Raw genomic sequence first — 15,528 nt, 5'->3', positions numbered from 1 at the left:
CTAATGTATTCTTTTGAGATTTTTGGTCATATATTTGAAGAAGTCCAGTAAGCGGAGTTCTGTGTGTGTTTTCTTCACCCTCTCCTTCCTTCTCTCTGTCTCTCTGTCTCTCTCTGCAATTCTCAGCTTCTCTGCTGTGGGCATACAGTAAATGGATGCTTGATTTTAACCAAGTTGGAACTTTGCCAGCTGTTTACCAGAAGGGATGGGGAGAGAAGTTAAAATTTTTTATAAAGGAGCGGCTGCAGTACTAGAATATGGAATCCAGGTAAAGAAGAAATGATGACATGATAAAGATAAGGACAGTAGAAAAACTGGTAGGCCCAATGGTTGGTGATCTTCATGGGGTAGAAGGTAACACTTGAGTAAATTAGCTGAAAGTGTAGAACTTTGTGCTTGGAATCAAGATTTTGGATGATCTTGTTATCGTCAGTGTCTTATCTTGTTTTTAACCTTAGCATTCAGCACAGTGCTTGGCATATAGCCAGAAGCACCAGAATGAGGTTTGCAAAAGTGGATGAATCGTCAGTATCAGGAGAAACCACCCTGTGGAAGGGACAGATATTTTTTGCCTCTGCTGTTCATTTATTTAATATGCACATTGCCAGTCAGCCCTCTCTCCTTGCTCTATCCCTGTCTCCTCTCTCTCTCTCTCTCTCATACACACACACACACACACACACACACACACACACACACATGCGTGCGTGAGTACTGCAGCAGCAATCATCTGCTTTCTGTTTCCCTGAACTTCTGACTTGTAGTGTCTTATTTCAACCTACCCACCTGAGCCTAAAATGCCATCCCTCTGCCCTCTGTTTCCTGTAATGGCCCCTATCATTTCCTCAATGAAACTTTTCTGAAGTCCTTCAGCCAAAATACCACTGTTTCCCTCACACCCATGGCATATCATTGGAGCCATTGCTATGGTACTTGCTTCATTTTGCCTTAATGACTAATTTTATTTGTCTTTGCCACATGAGGAGAGTTTCCAAATCTGATTAGGTTTTGTGTGCCCCATGATCCCTCTACAAATCTCTGTTGAGTAAATAAACAAATAACTGGAGTTTTCCAAAGAAAGGCACTATCTAATGGTAAGTCAACCAGGTTCCGGTTTAGGGTGAAGGAAACAATAGACGTAATGAAGAGTGAGCTTTTCTTGAGCTCAGAGAACAAAGTAAATCCCTGTATTTATCAGCAGAGAGAGAAATTGAAAGTATTGACTCAAAGAATCAGGCTATTAGGTTAGCATTTCCATAATGACAGAATAGAAGCCCTAGCACTCTGCTCCTCTGTGCTCCTCCAGCTGCTTCTCGATCTCTGGCCACAACGAATCTACTAATGTTTGCTCGATATATTAAAATTAATAATAGCAACGGCAACAATAACAGCTAACATTCGTATAATGCTTAATTGTGCTTTTCACACTTGTCCCAGTTATTTCCCACATTCTGTGAAGTTCATTTGTAAATACCCATTTTTATTTGTAAAAACCCATTTTTATAGGCAAACAAACTGAGGCACAAAGAGATTATGGTATTTATCTAAGGATATATAGCTGGTAAGTAGGTAAATGAAAATCTCAGTTCCAAACCATTTGAATCTAAATCTCATAAGTTTTGATTTTTTAAATTATTTCTTAAAGAATCCCCGGGATGCCACAGGGGTATGTATTGCTCTGAATTTCATACTAGAGGATTGGGAGATGGAGGTCCCAAGGAAATTGGTTAACACAAACCCAGAGAACCCAGGCCTCTTGTCGCTCAACCCAGAACATCTCCAGCCAAGACACAGCACTCCTCTAGGTAGTAAGAATGTGGAGAACCCTTCCACCTTTTCATTCTGAAGCTTCTATTCTTCATTAGCAAGGGGACCCATATCCTGAGTTCTAAGGTAATCCATTAAAAATGGGCCCATCACGTTCATGGAGAAAGTGGCTCCCAGTCGAGGAAAATTGGTCACATGAAAGAGATCCTTGAAAGAGAGTCATTTTGAGATCAGAGGTGAGGGGTTATCCCAGCTTCCTGAGTCTGGAGGGCCACTGGGGGTGAGAGTTTTAGCTATAGGCTTAACATGAGGCAGGAGCAAAGAAATTTAAAAAGAAAAACGATGGAAGCAGAAGTAGATTCTTTAAAATCCTGCACTGTTTTTTTTTTTTAAAGGAAGTATGATGAAAGGCTAGTGTGAAGAAGAAAAAGAAAACAGATATAAAAATTAATTCGGGGCTTCCCTGGTGGCGCAGTGGTTGAGAGTCCGCCTGCCGATGCAGGGGACATGGGTTCGTGCCCCGGTCGGGGAAGATCCCACATGCCGCAGAGCGGCTGGGCCCGCGAGCCATGGCCGCTGAGCCTGCGCGTCCGGAGCCTGTGCTCCGCAACGGGAGAGGCCACAACAGTGAGAGGCCCGCATACAGCAAAAAAAAAAAAAAAAGATGCACACGTAGAGAATGGACTTGAGGACATGGGGAGGGGGAAGGGTAAGCTGAGACGAAGTGAGAGAGTGGCATGGACCTATATACACTACCAAATGTAAAATAGATAGCTAGTGGGAAGCAGCTGCATAGCACAGGGAGATCATTTCAGTGCTTTGTGACCACCTAGACGGGTGGGATAGAGAGGGTGGGAGGGAGGGAGACGCAAGAGGGAGGAGATATGGGGATATAAGTATATGTATAGCTGATTCACTTTGTTATAAAGCAGAAACTAAGACACCATTGTAAAGCAATAATACTCCAGAAAGGTGTTAAAAAATATAAAAAACCCATAAAGTTCAGAAAAAATACTGAAGAATACTGAATACTGAGCTAGAGCATATTTGGACTTTTAGGGCTGCCTGTATCAGAGTGACCTCAGCCTCTCATCTGTCCAGATGTGAGGCAGATTTGACTCATTGGTAATTCTATCTTCCAGGTTAGTCAAGCTCATTAGCACTCTCATCCCCTGCAGTTCAGTGATTTACCTGATTAGTCCCTCAAACATAATTAAGTGTCCACCCTGTGCCAGGCAGTGACCTAGGTGCTGGGCTGCAAACACGAAGATGGCAGGGTGTCTGCTACTTTGAGCCATTTTAACACCATCTTTCCCACAATCTAGTACCATATGTGTAAACAGCAAAGTGCTCCAATGTACATTCACCTTATGAGGCAGGAAAGTCTGATGTAGGAACTGACACTCCCAGGAATTAACTGACTTGTTCAAGGTCCCATGGCTAATAATGTCAGAAGCCAGAACTCAAGCCCCAATATTTAACCCTTTACTCTTTAAGTGATAGCTTCTTCCTTCTATAGCCACAGCATCTTTGTCTCTATTCTACTCCCTCTCCCACCTCCTTGATTTCCAACAAGTTTTCCCAGGATTTCTGATGCCTTCTTGCCTCTCAGTGAGAGAACCACAAAACAAGAGTAATGTTTCTTATACTTTGTGGGCCCCTTCCTTTCTCCCTGCACTGTGAACCTGCAAGAGCAAGTCTAAGGTCTACAGTATGGCATGCAGCCGGGGCCATCGGTAATAACGTGATTTCAAATCCAGAGAGTGCTCGGTGCACCCAGGTCATGTAAATACTCTCATGTTCATGTGTTTGAAGAGAGTCACATTATGGATCATGGAAGATGAATGCTGTGTTCCTTTCCTTCTAGTAATATCACCTGGCATAGAAGACTGCATTCTTCCTGCCTGATCTGATCTGCAGCCCCATGTTCTGCTGTAAATCCCCATGTGTCATCAGGACACAGAGTGTCGCATAGCTCCCTCAGGGCATCCCACCAGATCTGTTTCTTCCTGGCTTTGGATAATGACAGCCCTTGAACCCAGGAAAGCCCTGTGAGGGTCAGGGTACTAGTTTCACTTGGACTTAATATTTTCAGCATCTGCAGTTGTAGCAAGCACATTTTCCCACCGTCAGCTAAAATCTTGTCCTGTATCTACAGCTCAGGCCATTCAAAATGTCTGCGTGGATTGTTTCCCCCTTTGTGTTTCTCTCCTGACAGTGCACTTGTTAAAAACACTTCACACACATCGGTGTTGGACGGATTTTTTCCTGAATAATACTTTGCATCCAGATAGCACTTTTCTCCCAGAGCTTTCTCAGAGAAGTTGGTATCCTCATCCTCATTTACTAGATGAGAAAATTGATAAGCAGGGAAGTTATAGTTTTGCCTGATAATAATACACCAAGAAGGGGTGGAATTTCCCAAGAATTATGGCGTAAGCAAAACAGAAGTATGACCTCAGGACAGAGGGCATAGCATATGGGGTCATGTGCCACTAGGTTTACATTAACTTTGTTATACAGCAGAATACAACATTGTAATACAACATTGTAAAGCAATTATACTCCAATAAAGATGTTAAAAAAAACAGACTTGAAGAAATAAAATAAAATGATTTAAAAAAATGATATCTATTGGCCAGCATGTGGTAGATGCTCAATAAACATTTGTTTTATGATTGGTTGACAAAATGCCATCACACTATCTCACTTTGTCCTCATAACTGCTCGGTGTGGTAAAGTGGAACAGGTATAATTATTCCAAATCTATAGAGAAAACACCGAGGGGCTGCAAAGCTCTCAACATTACACAGCTCAGAACATAACAAAGTTTTCTAACTATAAAATCATGGCCCTTAGTATTTGGAATCAGTTAAGAATTCTGTTTCTATCACTTACTAGCTGTATCGTTTGGGCAGTAAATGGCAGTAATAAGAATACTGTTTTTGGAGTTTTGATGAAAATTAGAGATAATTTCTTAAAGGATCTAGCATAATGCCTGGCTCAGAATAGAGGACTAATGAATGCCTTATTTTATACTAAATCACCCCTAGATATGATCCTTCTTATCAAAAAAACTATATTCTGGCAGCAGAAATGACATGTACAGAGAGATGTAAATAAAAACTTATCAAACAGAATTCATAAATGACGTCAGTACCCTATAGCAGGGGAGGCTGGGGGCAATGGGAAGGTGGGGAGGGGGATGCTAGTACAGCCAACTTTTGACCAAATGGGGCAGCCTTGGATAATTCCCCTTTGGTGCTCCCTCCAACCAACATCTATCTGCTCTGCAGTTCCTTCTGTGATGCATAGACTTTCCAGTGGTCCACAGAGCACTGAGTTTTACATTATTTCCCCTTAACTCTTCCCAACTTTATCAACTTTACTCAACTATTAACAGGTGAGCCTTTTCCTTCTTCTCAGTCTGGTCATGCACAAGGCTGACATCACAGGAGGCTGACGAAATTGGTGGTCCCAAGACCCATCCTAGTGGGAAGGGATTCTGGAGTCATTCAGTCTTCAGCAGGAGCTGTACTGGTGGTGGGACCATAATATGGTGGCCATACAGTGTAGATACAGTGGCCAGCCTTGAGGCTCTCACATTTCAGATGGGGAGAAAGACGAGTAAATCAAAACTTAAGGACAACTTCTTACTGTATATACTTGGGATGGATAAAGCTTCGTGAAAGAGAATGTTTGGAGCCACTCTTACTAGCTATTGTTAATGAGTTCAGGTTCTGGTGAACAACAACCCTGGAATTATTATTCTTATTTTATTTACTTAATTAATTATTTAATGGCTACACCACACAGCATGTGGGATCTTAGTTGCCCGACCAGGGATTGAATCCATAACCCCTGCACTGGGAGCAAGGAGTATTAACCACTGGACTGTCAGGGAAGTCCCACTATTCCTATTTTAGACTTGAGGAAACTGAGATTTGAGGAGGCTAAATAGCATATCCTAGGTTTGGCTTGCAGCAAAACAGAGAGTTAAACCCAGTCCTATCCCTATCTTCCTATTATGCTATTCCTGGAAGGGTGCAAAATGGCAGAGGGGGAAACGTAGGTTGTTCTGGGCCCAAGAGCACAGCTTGGGTGGAGGGACCCTTAATAATCTTAATAATGGGCTCGGGGACCTTTCTGTACATTTTCACCCATGTTTCTCTGCTCAGGTGTATCCCCCACTCCTTCCTTACTTGACACACAGAACCTCTGCTGCCTGACCCTTTCCCATCATACCTCCCAAAAGCACAGGCTCTGGAGTCAGACAGCACAGGCACATATCTTAGCTTCACCACTTAAACAAGTCAGTTAATAACCTTCATGCCTCACTTTCCTCATCTGTGAAATGAGAAACAAAACATTATCTTCCTCACAGAGTTACTGTTGAGATTCAATGATTTCTTAATGTAAAACACTTAACACAATGCCTGACAAGTGACAAATGCTCAATAAACGTTGTGTACCTCATTGTAACTATTACTACTATATTATTACTATCTGTAGGAACCCAGACTTTCAACCACACTCATCATTTCACAATTCCCTAAACACCCCTTGCACCTTTCTATCCCCAGGTCTTTTGCTTTACGTTCCCTTCAATTGAGCTGCCCTTCATTCTGTCTCATAGTTTTGTTTTATCCGTCTAGACTTTTATTTGTTGTTATCATATGTCACAGTATCCTGCACACGATAAGTCCTCAACAACTGTCTGTTTAATCAATAATTAAATATATGTTAATAATACTACTAAATATATGGTACGCTAGAGTTTATCCAAAACTCAGTAACTTATAAAAATCAAAATTTCTTATAGTGTCCTGTTAGCAGATTGACTGTAAGATGCTGAAGTGCTTTCTGAATCAAAGAAAATTTAAATTATGCTCCATAGAGTAAGAACACGGTGTGTGATCTTACATTCTAACACTTCGAATATTAGTGAACGATTTATAAAATGTATAGCTTTCACCCTCCATCTTCTCTGCAAAAAAAGGAAGCTAACTGTAATTGGTAGTAATAATATCACTTTGCATTTGAACTTTTAACAATGACAACATTCACATGTGAACTTGAGCTTTTCCAAACAATCTCCCAGACTTCACCTTTCATCCTTTCAAATTTCCCAGCAGTGGGCACAAATGATTTCAGGGCGGAGTCCAGTCGAGGCCAAAGTCAGTATCTTGGAGCATCATCCACAGCAAGCCCTAAAACACCAGAAGAATAAAGCTGTAAGTCCAGACACAATGCCCCCTCCCAGAAGAGTTGGTACGTGGCCAGGTTCCTTCCACCAAAAGAGACAGTGCGTTCCAGCAGAAAGAATAAGCATTCTTCTTGGCATTGACATCTTCTGTTCCCTTAGAATTTTCTTATACAAATGTGAAAATTGGTACCTGATACCGCCACAAGCCAATCCACCCATTCCCAGGCCAGCCATTGGTATAACCTGGACCAGGTCCCACAGTCTGCTGTAACTTTGAGAACTAATGCTTACCAGGAAAGATTGATTTACTTCATTAACTCCACCAAAATGATTTAACATGCCACCCAAAAGTTCCCTGGTGAAGGAATCTTATTTCTAGAATAAGATTTTCTTCTTTTAAAATAAGACTTTCTCCTTAAATCCAGTAATTTAACACTATCCTTAGTGCATACTGTTTGTTAATGAATTCAGTCGTAAGCAACAAAAAGCCATAATATAAAAATAGTTTAAAGGCTATGTTATATTCAGAGAAAGTTTAAAAATAACCTACTTTGAACACAAAGAAAATTTATGCAGTTTTTATTTTAATAAAAGCAGTAGCTGATAATAAGAACTTACCATGGGCCATTGTTTGAAGCATCTTAAATATATTAACTCCTTTAATTCTCACAGGAACAATTGAGGTACTTATTATCTTTATTTTATAGCAGGAGGTTAATATGTCCATGGTTACACAACTAGCAAGTGACAGAAGTGAAATAAGAACTCAGATATTCTGGCCCCAAGGTCTGTAGCATTTTCCTCCTACCCCCACTAAACACAGGTAAACAAATTCTTAAATCTGATCAATCTGATTAGGAGTTTGGGACTATCATATACACACTACCATATATAAAATAGATAACCAACAAGGACCTACTATATAGCACAGGGAAGTATACTCAATATCTTGTAATAACCTATAAGGAAAAAGAATTGGAAAGATAATATATACACATATATATATATAACTGAATCACTTTGCTATACACTTGAAACTAACACAACATTGTGAATCAACTATACTTCAATAAAAGTTTTAAAAAATGAACTTAATCTGTTTGAAAGGGCATCAAAGTCTTAGTGTGTAAGTCTGGGGCAGTCACTACTTAAGGCACTCACTCCCTCCCTACCACCCATGCTTTCATTGCATGGGATATTCAGATGCTAAGGTAGGGCCAGCAAATCAAACCCAGGAGTTGCACCACCTCCCTAATCCACCGCAGGAACCATAGGAAACGATAGACAAAAGCCAAGTGAGCCGTAAGTCCTTGAGGGATAAATAATTTATAAAATCTAACAAAATACCAGCACCAGGGGTAGCAGAAAGGAATCCCCTGAGAGAGGTAGAGCCACTGGCAGTGTGTCCCTGACGGGAGCACAGGAATCTCTAAACTGAATCTGTGAAGCTATTGAGGAGTCCACCAAGCAAGGGGCATGATAATAGGTGGGCAGGTACTGAAAGTTCTGCAGGAGCCCTGAGGCTTCCCCCTTGGGGAGGGACAGCAAGGAAGTCACTTTCTGAATGTGTTTGTAGACCTTTCACCAGTACTGAGCGCAGAACTGCTCTCCTTCCCTTTGTCTCTCCCAGCAGCACAGGACTCCATCTCCATTTGAGAAAAAAGTTTATTATTATTCTCAGGGTGTGAGAGGAAATCCATTGAAATGCCAAGTAAGGCTGATAATCTATCTTTTTAAAAACATTTTTATTGGAGTATAGTTGATTTACAATGTTGTGTTAGTTTCAGGTATATAGCAAAGTGAATCAGTTATACATATATCCACTCTTTTTTAGATTCTTTTCCCATTCTTTTACCCATTACAGAGTATTGAGTAGAGTTCCCTGTGCTATACAGTAGGTCCTTATCAGCTATCTATTTTATATATAGTGGTGTGTATATGTCAATCCCAAACTCCCAATTTATCCCTCCCCCACCTTACTCCCTGGTAACCATAAGTTTGTTTTCTACATCTGTGACTCTATTTCTGTTTTGCAGATAAGTTGTTTTGTACCCTTTTTTTTAGATACAACATATAATGGATATCATATGATATTTATCTTTCTCTGCCTGACTAACCATAATTCAAAAAGATACATGCACCCCAATGTTCTTTGTAGCACTATTTACAATAGCCAGGACATGGAAGCAACCTAAATGTCCGTCAACAGAGGGATGGATAGACTTCCAGGAAGATGGCGGAAGAGTAAGATGCGGAGATCACCTTCCTCCCCACAGATACACCAGAAATACATCTACGCGTGGAACAACTCCTACGGAGCACCTACTGAACGCTGGCAGAAGACCTCAGACCTCCCAAAAGGCAAGAAACCCCCCACGTACCTGGGTAGGGCAAAAGAAAAAAGAAACAACAGAGACAAAAGAATAGGGACGGGACCTGCACCAGTGGGAGGGAGCTGTGAAGGAGGAAATGTTTCCACACACTAGGAAGCCCCTTCACGGGCGGAGACTGCGGGTGGTGGAGGGGGGAAGCTTCAGAGCCGCGGAGGAGAGCACAGCAACAGGGGTGCGGGGGACAAAGCGGAGAGATTCCCACACAGAGGATCAGGGCCTACCGGCACTCACCAGTCCAAGAGGCTTGTCTGCTCACCCGCCGGGGTGGGCGGGGCTGGGAGCTGAGGCTCCGGCTTCTGTCCGAGCGCCGGGAGAGGTCTGAGGTTGGCGGCGTGAACACAGCCTGCAGGGCGTTAGTGCACCGCGGCTAGCCGGGACAGAGTCCGGAGAAAAGTCTGGAGCTGCCGAAGAGGCAAGAGACTTTTTCTTCCCTCTTTGTTTCCTGGTGCGCGAGGAGAGGGGATTAAGAACGCTGCTTAAGAGAGCTCCAGAGACGGCCGCGAGCCGCGGCTAAAAGTGCGGAGCCCAGAGACAGACATGAGACGCTAAGGCCGCTGCTGCCACCACCAAGAAGCCTGTGTGCGAACACAGGTCACTATCCACACCCCCTTCCGGGGAGCCTGTGCAGCCCGCCACTGCCAGGGTCCCGGGATCCAGGGACAACTCCCCCAGGAGAACGCACGGCGCGCCTCAGGCTAGCAACGTCACGCCGGCGTCTGCCGCCGCAGGCCCGCCCCACACTCCGTGCCCCTCCCTCCCCCTGGCCTGAGTGAGCCAGAGCCTCCGAATCAGCGGCTCCTTTAACCCTGTCCTGTCTGAGCAAAGAACACACGCCCTCCGGCGACCTACACGCACAGGCAGGGCCAAATCCAAAGCTGAGCCCCTGGGAGCTGTGAGAACAAAGAAGAGAAAGGGAAATCTCTCCCAGCAGCCTCAGAAGCAGCGGATTAAAGCTCCACAATCAACTTGATATACCCTGCATCTGTGGAATACATGAATAGACAACGAATCATCCCAAATTAAGGAGCCCTGAGGATGAAAGTCTCTCGGTGCTGCAGCCAGGAGTCAGTGCTGTGCCTCTGAGGTGGGAGAGCCAACTTCAGGACACTGGTCCACAAGAGGCCTCCCAGCTGCACATAATATCAAACAGCAAAAATCTCCCAGAGATCTCCATCTCAACGCCAGCACCCAGCTTCACTCAACGACCAGCAAGCTACAGTGCTGGACATCCTATGCCAAACAACTAGCAAGACAGGAACACAACCCCACCCATTAGCAGAGCGGCTGCCCAAAATCATAATAAGTCTACAGACACCCCAAAACACACCACCAGACGTGGACCTGCCCACCAGAAAGACAAGATCCAGCCTCATCCACCAGAACACAGGCACTAGTACCCTCCACCAGGAAGCCTACACAACCCACTGAACCAACCTTAGCCACTGGGGACAGACACAAAAACAACAGGAACTACGAACCTTCAGCCTGCAAAAAGGAGACCCCAAACACAGTAAGATAAGCAAAATGAAAAGACAGAAAAACACACCGCAGATGAAGGAGCAAGATAAAAACTCACCAGACCTAACAAATGAAGAGGAAATAGGCAGTCTACCTGAAAAAGAATTCAGAATAATGATAGTAAAGATGATCCAAAATCTTGGAAATACAATAGACAAAATGCAAGAATCAGTTAACAAGGACCTAGAAGAACTAAACATGAAACAAACAATGATGAACAACACAATAAATGAAATGAAAAATACTCTAGATGGGATCAATAGCAGAATAACTGAGGCAGAAGAATGGATAAGTGACCTGGAAGATAAAATAGTGGAAATAACTACTGCAGAGCAGAATAAAGAAAAAAGAATGAAAAGAACTGAGGACAGTCTCAGAGACCTCTGGGACAACATTAAATGCACCAACATTTGAATTATAGGGGTTCCAGAAGAAGAAGAGAAAAGAAAGGGACTGAGAAAATATTTGAAGAGATTATAGTTGAAAACTTTCCTAATATGGGAAAGGAAATAGTTAATCAAGTCCAGGAAGCACAGAGAGTCCCATACAGGATAAATCCAAGGAGAAATACGCCAAGACACATATTAATCAAACTGTCAAAAATTAAATACAAAGAAAACATATTAAAAGCAGCAATGGAAAAACAACAAATAACACACAAGGGAATCCCCATAAGGTTAACAGCTGATCTTTCAGCAGAAACTCTGCAAGCCAGAAGGGAGTGGCAGGACATATTGAAAGTGTTGAAGGAGAAAAACCTGCAACCAAGATTACTCTACCCAGCAAGGATCTCATTCAGATTTGATGGATAAATTAAAACCTTTACAGACAAGCAAAAGCTGAGAGAGTTCAGCACCACCAAACCAGCTCTACAACAACTGCTAAAGGAACTTCTCTAGGCAAGAAACACAAAAGAAGGAAATGACCTACAATAACGAACCCAAAACAATCAAGAAAATGGGAATGGGAACACACATATCGATAATTACCTTAAATGTAAATGGACTAAATGCTCCCACCAAAAGACACAGATTGGCTGAATGGATACGAAAACAAGATGCATATATTTGCTGTCTACAAGAGACCCATTTCAGACCTAGAGACACATACAGACTGAAAGTAAGGGGATGGAAAAAGTTATTTCATGCAAATGGAAACCAAAAGAAAGCTGGAGTAGCAATTCTCATATCAGACAAAATAGACTTTAAAATAAAGACTATTAGAAGAGACAAAGAAGGACACTACATAATGATCAAGGGATCGATCCAAGAAGAAGATATAACAATTGTAAATATTTATGCACCCAACATAGGAGCACCTCAATACATAAGGCAAATACTGACAGCCATAAAAGGGGAAATCGACAGTAACACATTCATAGTAGGGGACTTTAACACCCCACTTTCACCAATGGACAGATCATCCAAAATGAAAATAAATAAGGAAACACAAGCTTTAAATGATACATTAAACGAGATGGACTTAATTGATATTTATAGGACACTCCATCCAAAAACAACAGAATACACATTTTTCTCAAGTGCTCATGGGACATTCTGCAGGATAGATCATATCTTGGGTCACAAATCAAGCCTTGGTAAATTTAAGAAAATTGAAATTGTATCAAGTATCTTTTCCGACCACAATGCTATGAGACTAGATATCAATTACAGGAAAAGATCTGTAAAAAATACAAACACATGGAGGCTAATAACTACTAAACTAACTAATAAACTACTTAATAACGAAGTGATCACTGAAGCAATCAAAGAGGAAATCAAAAAATACCTAGAAACAAATGACAATGGAGACACGACGACCCAAAATCTATGGGATGCAGCAAAAGCAGTTCTAAGAGGGAAGTTTATAGCAATACAATCCTACCTTAAGAAACAGGAAACATCTCGAATAAACAACCTAACCTTGCACCAAAAGCAATTAGAGAAAGAAGAACAAAAAAACCCCAAAGTTAGCAGAAGGAAAGAAATCATAAAAATCAGATCAGAAATAAATGAAAAAGAAATGAAGGAAACGATAGCAAAGATCAATAAAACTAAAAGCTGGTTCTTTGAAAGGATAAACAAAATTGATAAACCATTAGCCAGACTCATCAAGAAAAAAGGGAGAAGACTCAAATCAATAGAATTAGAAATGAAAAAGGAGAAGTAACAACTGACACTGCAGAAATACAAAAGATCATGAGAGATTACTACAAGCAACTCTATGCCAATAAAATGGACAACCTGGAAGAAATGGACAAATTCTTAGGCACAACCTGCCAAGACTGAATCAGGAAGAAGTAGAAAATATGAACAGACCAATCACAAGCACTGAAATTGAAACTGTGATTAAAAATCTTCCAACAAGCAAAAGCCCAGGACCAGATGGCTTCACAGGCGAATTCTATCAAACATTTAGAAAAGAGCTAACACCTATCCTTCTCAAACTCTTCCAAAATATAGCAGAGGGAGGAACACTCCCCAACTCATTCTACGAGGCCACCATCACCCTGATACCAAAACCAGACTAGGATGTCACAAAGAAAGAAAACTACAGGCCAATATCACTGATGAACATAGATGCAAAAATCCTCAACAAAAGACTAGCAAACAGAATCCAACAGCACATTAAACGGATCATACACCATGATCAAGTGGGGTTTATTCCAGGAATGCAAGGCTTCTTCAATATATGCAAATCAATCAACGTGATACACCATATTAACAAATTGAAGGAGAAAAACCATATGATCATCTCAATAGATGCAGAGAAAGCTTTTGACAAAATTCAACACCCATTTATGATAAAAACCCTGCAGAAAGTAGGCATAGAGGGAACTTTCCTCAACATAATAAAGGCCATATATGACAAACCCACAGCCAACATCGTCCTCAATGGTGAAAAACTGAAAGCATTTCCACTAAGATCAGGAACAAGACAAGGTTGCCCACTCTCACCACTCTTATTCAACATAGTTTTGGAAGTTTTAGCCACAGCAATCAGAGAAGAAAAGGAAATAAAAGGAATCCAAAACGGAAAAGAAGAAGTAAATCTGTCACTGTTTGCAGATGACATGATACTATACATAGAGAATCCTAAAGATGCTACCAGAAAACTACTAGAGCTAATCAATGAATTTGGTAAAGTAGCAGGATACAAAATTAATGCACAGAAATCTCTTGCATTCCTATACACTAAGGATGAAAAATCTGAAAGTGAAATCAAGAAAACACTCCCATTTACCATTTAAACAAAAAGAATAAAGTATCTAGGAATAAACCTACCTAAGGAGACAAAAGACCTGTATGCAGAAAATAATAAGACACTGATGAAAGAAATTAAAGATGATACAAATAGATGGAGAGATATACCATGTTCTTGGATTGGAAGAATCAACATTGTGAAAATGACTCTACTACCCAAAGCAATTTACAGATTCAATGCAATCCCTATCAAACTACCACTGGCATTTTTCACAGAACTAGAACAAAAAATTTCACAATTTGTATGGAAACACAAAAGACCCCGAATAGCCAAAGCAATCTTGAGAACGAATAACGGAGCTGGAGGAATCAGGCTTCCTGACTTCAGACTATACTACAAAGCTACAGTAATCAAGACAGTATGGTACTGGCACAAAAACAGAAATATAGATCAATGGAACAGGATAGAAAGCCCAGAAATAAACCCACGCACATATGGTCACCTTATATTTGACAAAGGAGGCAGGAATGTACAGTGGAGAAAGGACAGCCTATTCAATAAGTGGTGCTGGGAAATCTGGACAGCTACATGTAAAAGTATGAGATTAGATCACTCCCTAACACCATACAAAAAATAAGCTCAAAATGGATTAAAGACCTAAATGTAAGGCCAGAAACTATCAAACTCTTAGAGGAAAACATAGGCAGGACACTCTATGACATAAATCACAGCAAGATCCTTTTTGACCCACCTCCTAGAGAAATGGAAATAAAAACAAAAGTAAACAAATGGGACCTAATGAAACTTAAAAGCTTTTGCGCAGCAAAGGAAACCATAAAGAAGACCAAAAGACAACCCTCAGAATGGGAGAAAATATTTGCAAATGAAGCAACTGACAAAGGATTAATCTCCAAAATTTATAAGCAGCTCATGCAGCTTAATAACAAAGAAACAAACAACCCAATCCAAGAATGGGCAGAACACCTAAACAGACATTTCTCCAAAGAAGATATACAGAGTGCCAACAAACACATGAAAGAATGCTCAACATCACTAATCATTAGAGAAATGCAAATCAAAACTACAATGAGATATCATCTCACACCAGTCAGAATGGCCATCATCAAAAAATCTAGAAACAATAAATGGTGGAGAGGGTGTGGAGAAAAGGGAACCATCTTACACTGTTGGTGGGAATGTAAATTGATACAGCCACTGTGGAGAACAGTATGGAGGTTCCTTAAAAAACTACAAATAGAACTATCATATGACCCAGCAATCCCACTACTGGGCATATACCCTGAGAAAACCAAAATTCAAAAAGAGTCATGTACCAAAATATTCATTGCAGCTCTATTTACAATAGCCCAGAGATGGAAACAACCTAAGTGTCCATCATCAGATGAATGGATAAAGAAGATGTGGCACATATATACTATG

The 15,528-nt window shown here is 41.2% G+C and overlaps 1 long non-coding RNA gene across 1 annotated transcript in view; it reads right to left on the bottom strand.

Annotated features, from left to right (window-relative positions):
* The window catches only part of LOC137211654 (uncharacterized), a 72,795-nt gene extending 65,542 nt beyond the window's left edge, over nt 1–7,253 (bottom strand). The window contains exon 1 of the long non-coding RNA XR_010937175.1: nt 6,876–7,253. This is a non-coding gene — a long non-coding RNA (uncharacterized lncRNA). The remainder of the gene's footprint in view (nt 1–6,875) is intronic.
* Between the last annotated feature and the right edge of the window lie 8,275 nt (nt 7,254–15,528).

The sequence above is a fragment of the Pseudorca crassidens genome, chromosome 2, assembly GCF_039906515.1.
Source record: "Pseudorca crassidens isolate mPseCra1 chromosome 2, mPseCra1.hap1, whole genome shotgun sequence".
Taxonomy (NCBI): Eukaryota; Metazoa; Chordata; class Mammalia; order Artiodactyla; family Delphinidae; genus Pseudorca; species Pseudorca crassidens.
The sequence above is the reverse complement of the archived record's forward strand: the minus strand, read 5'-3'. Positions and strand labels throughout refer to the sequence as shown.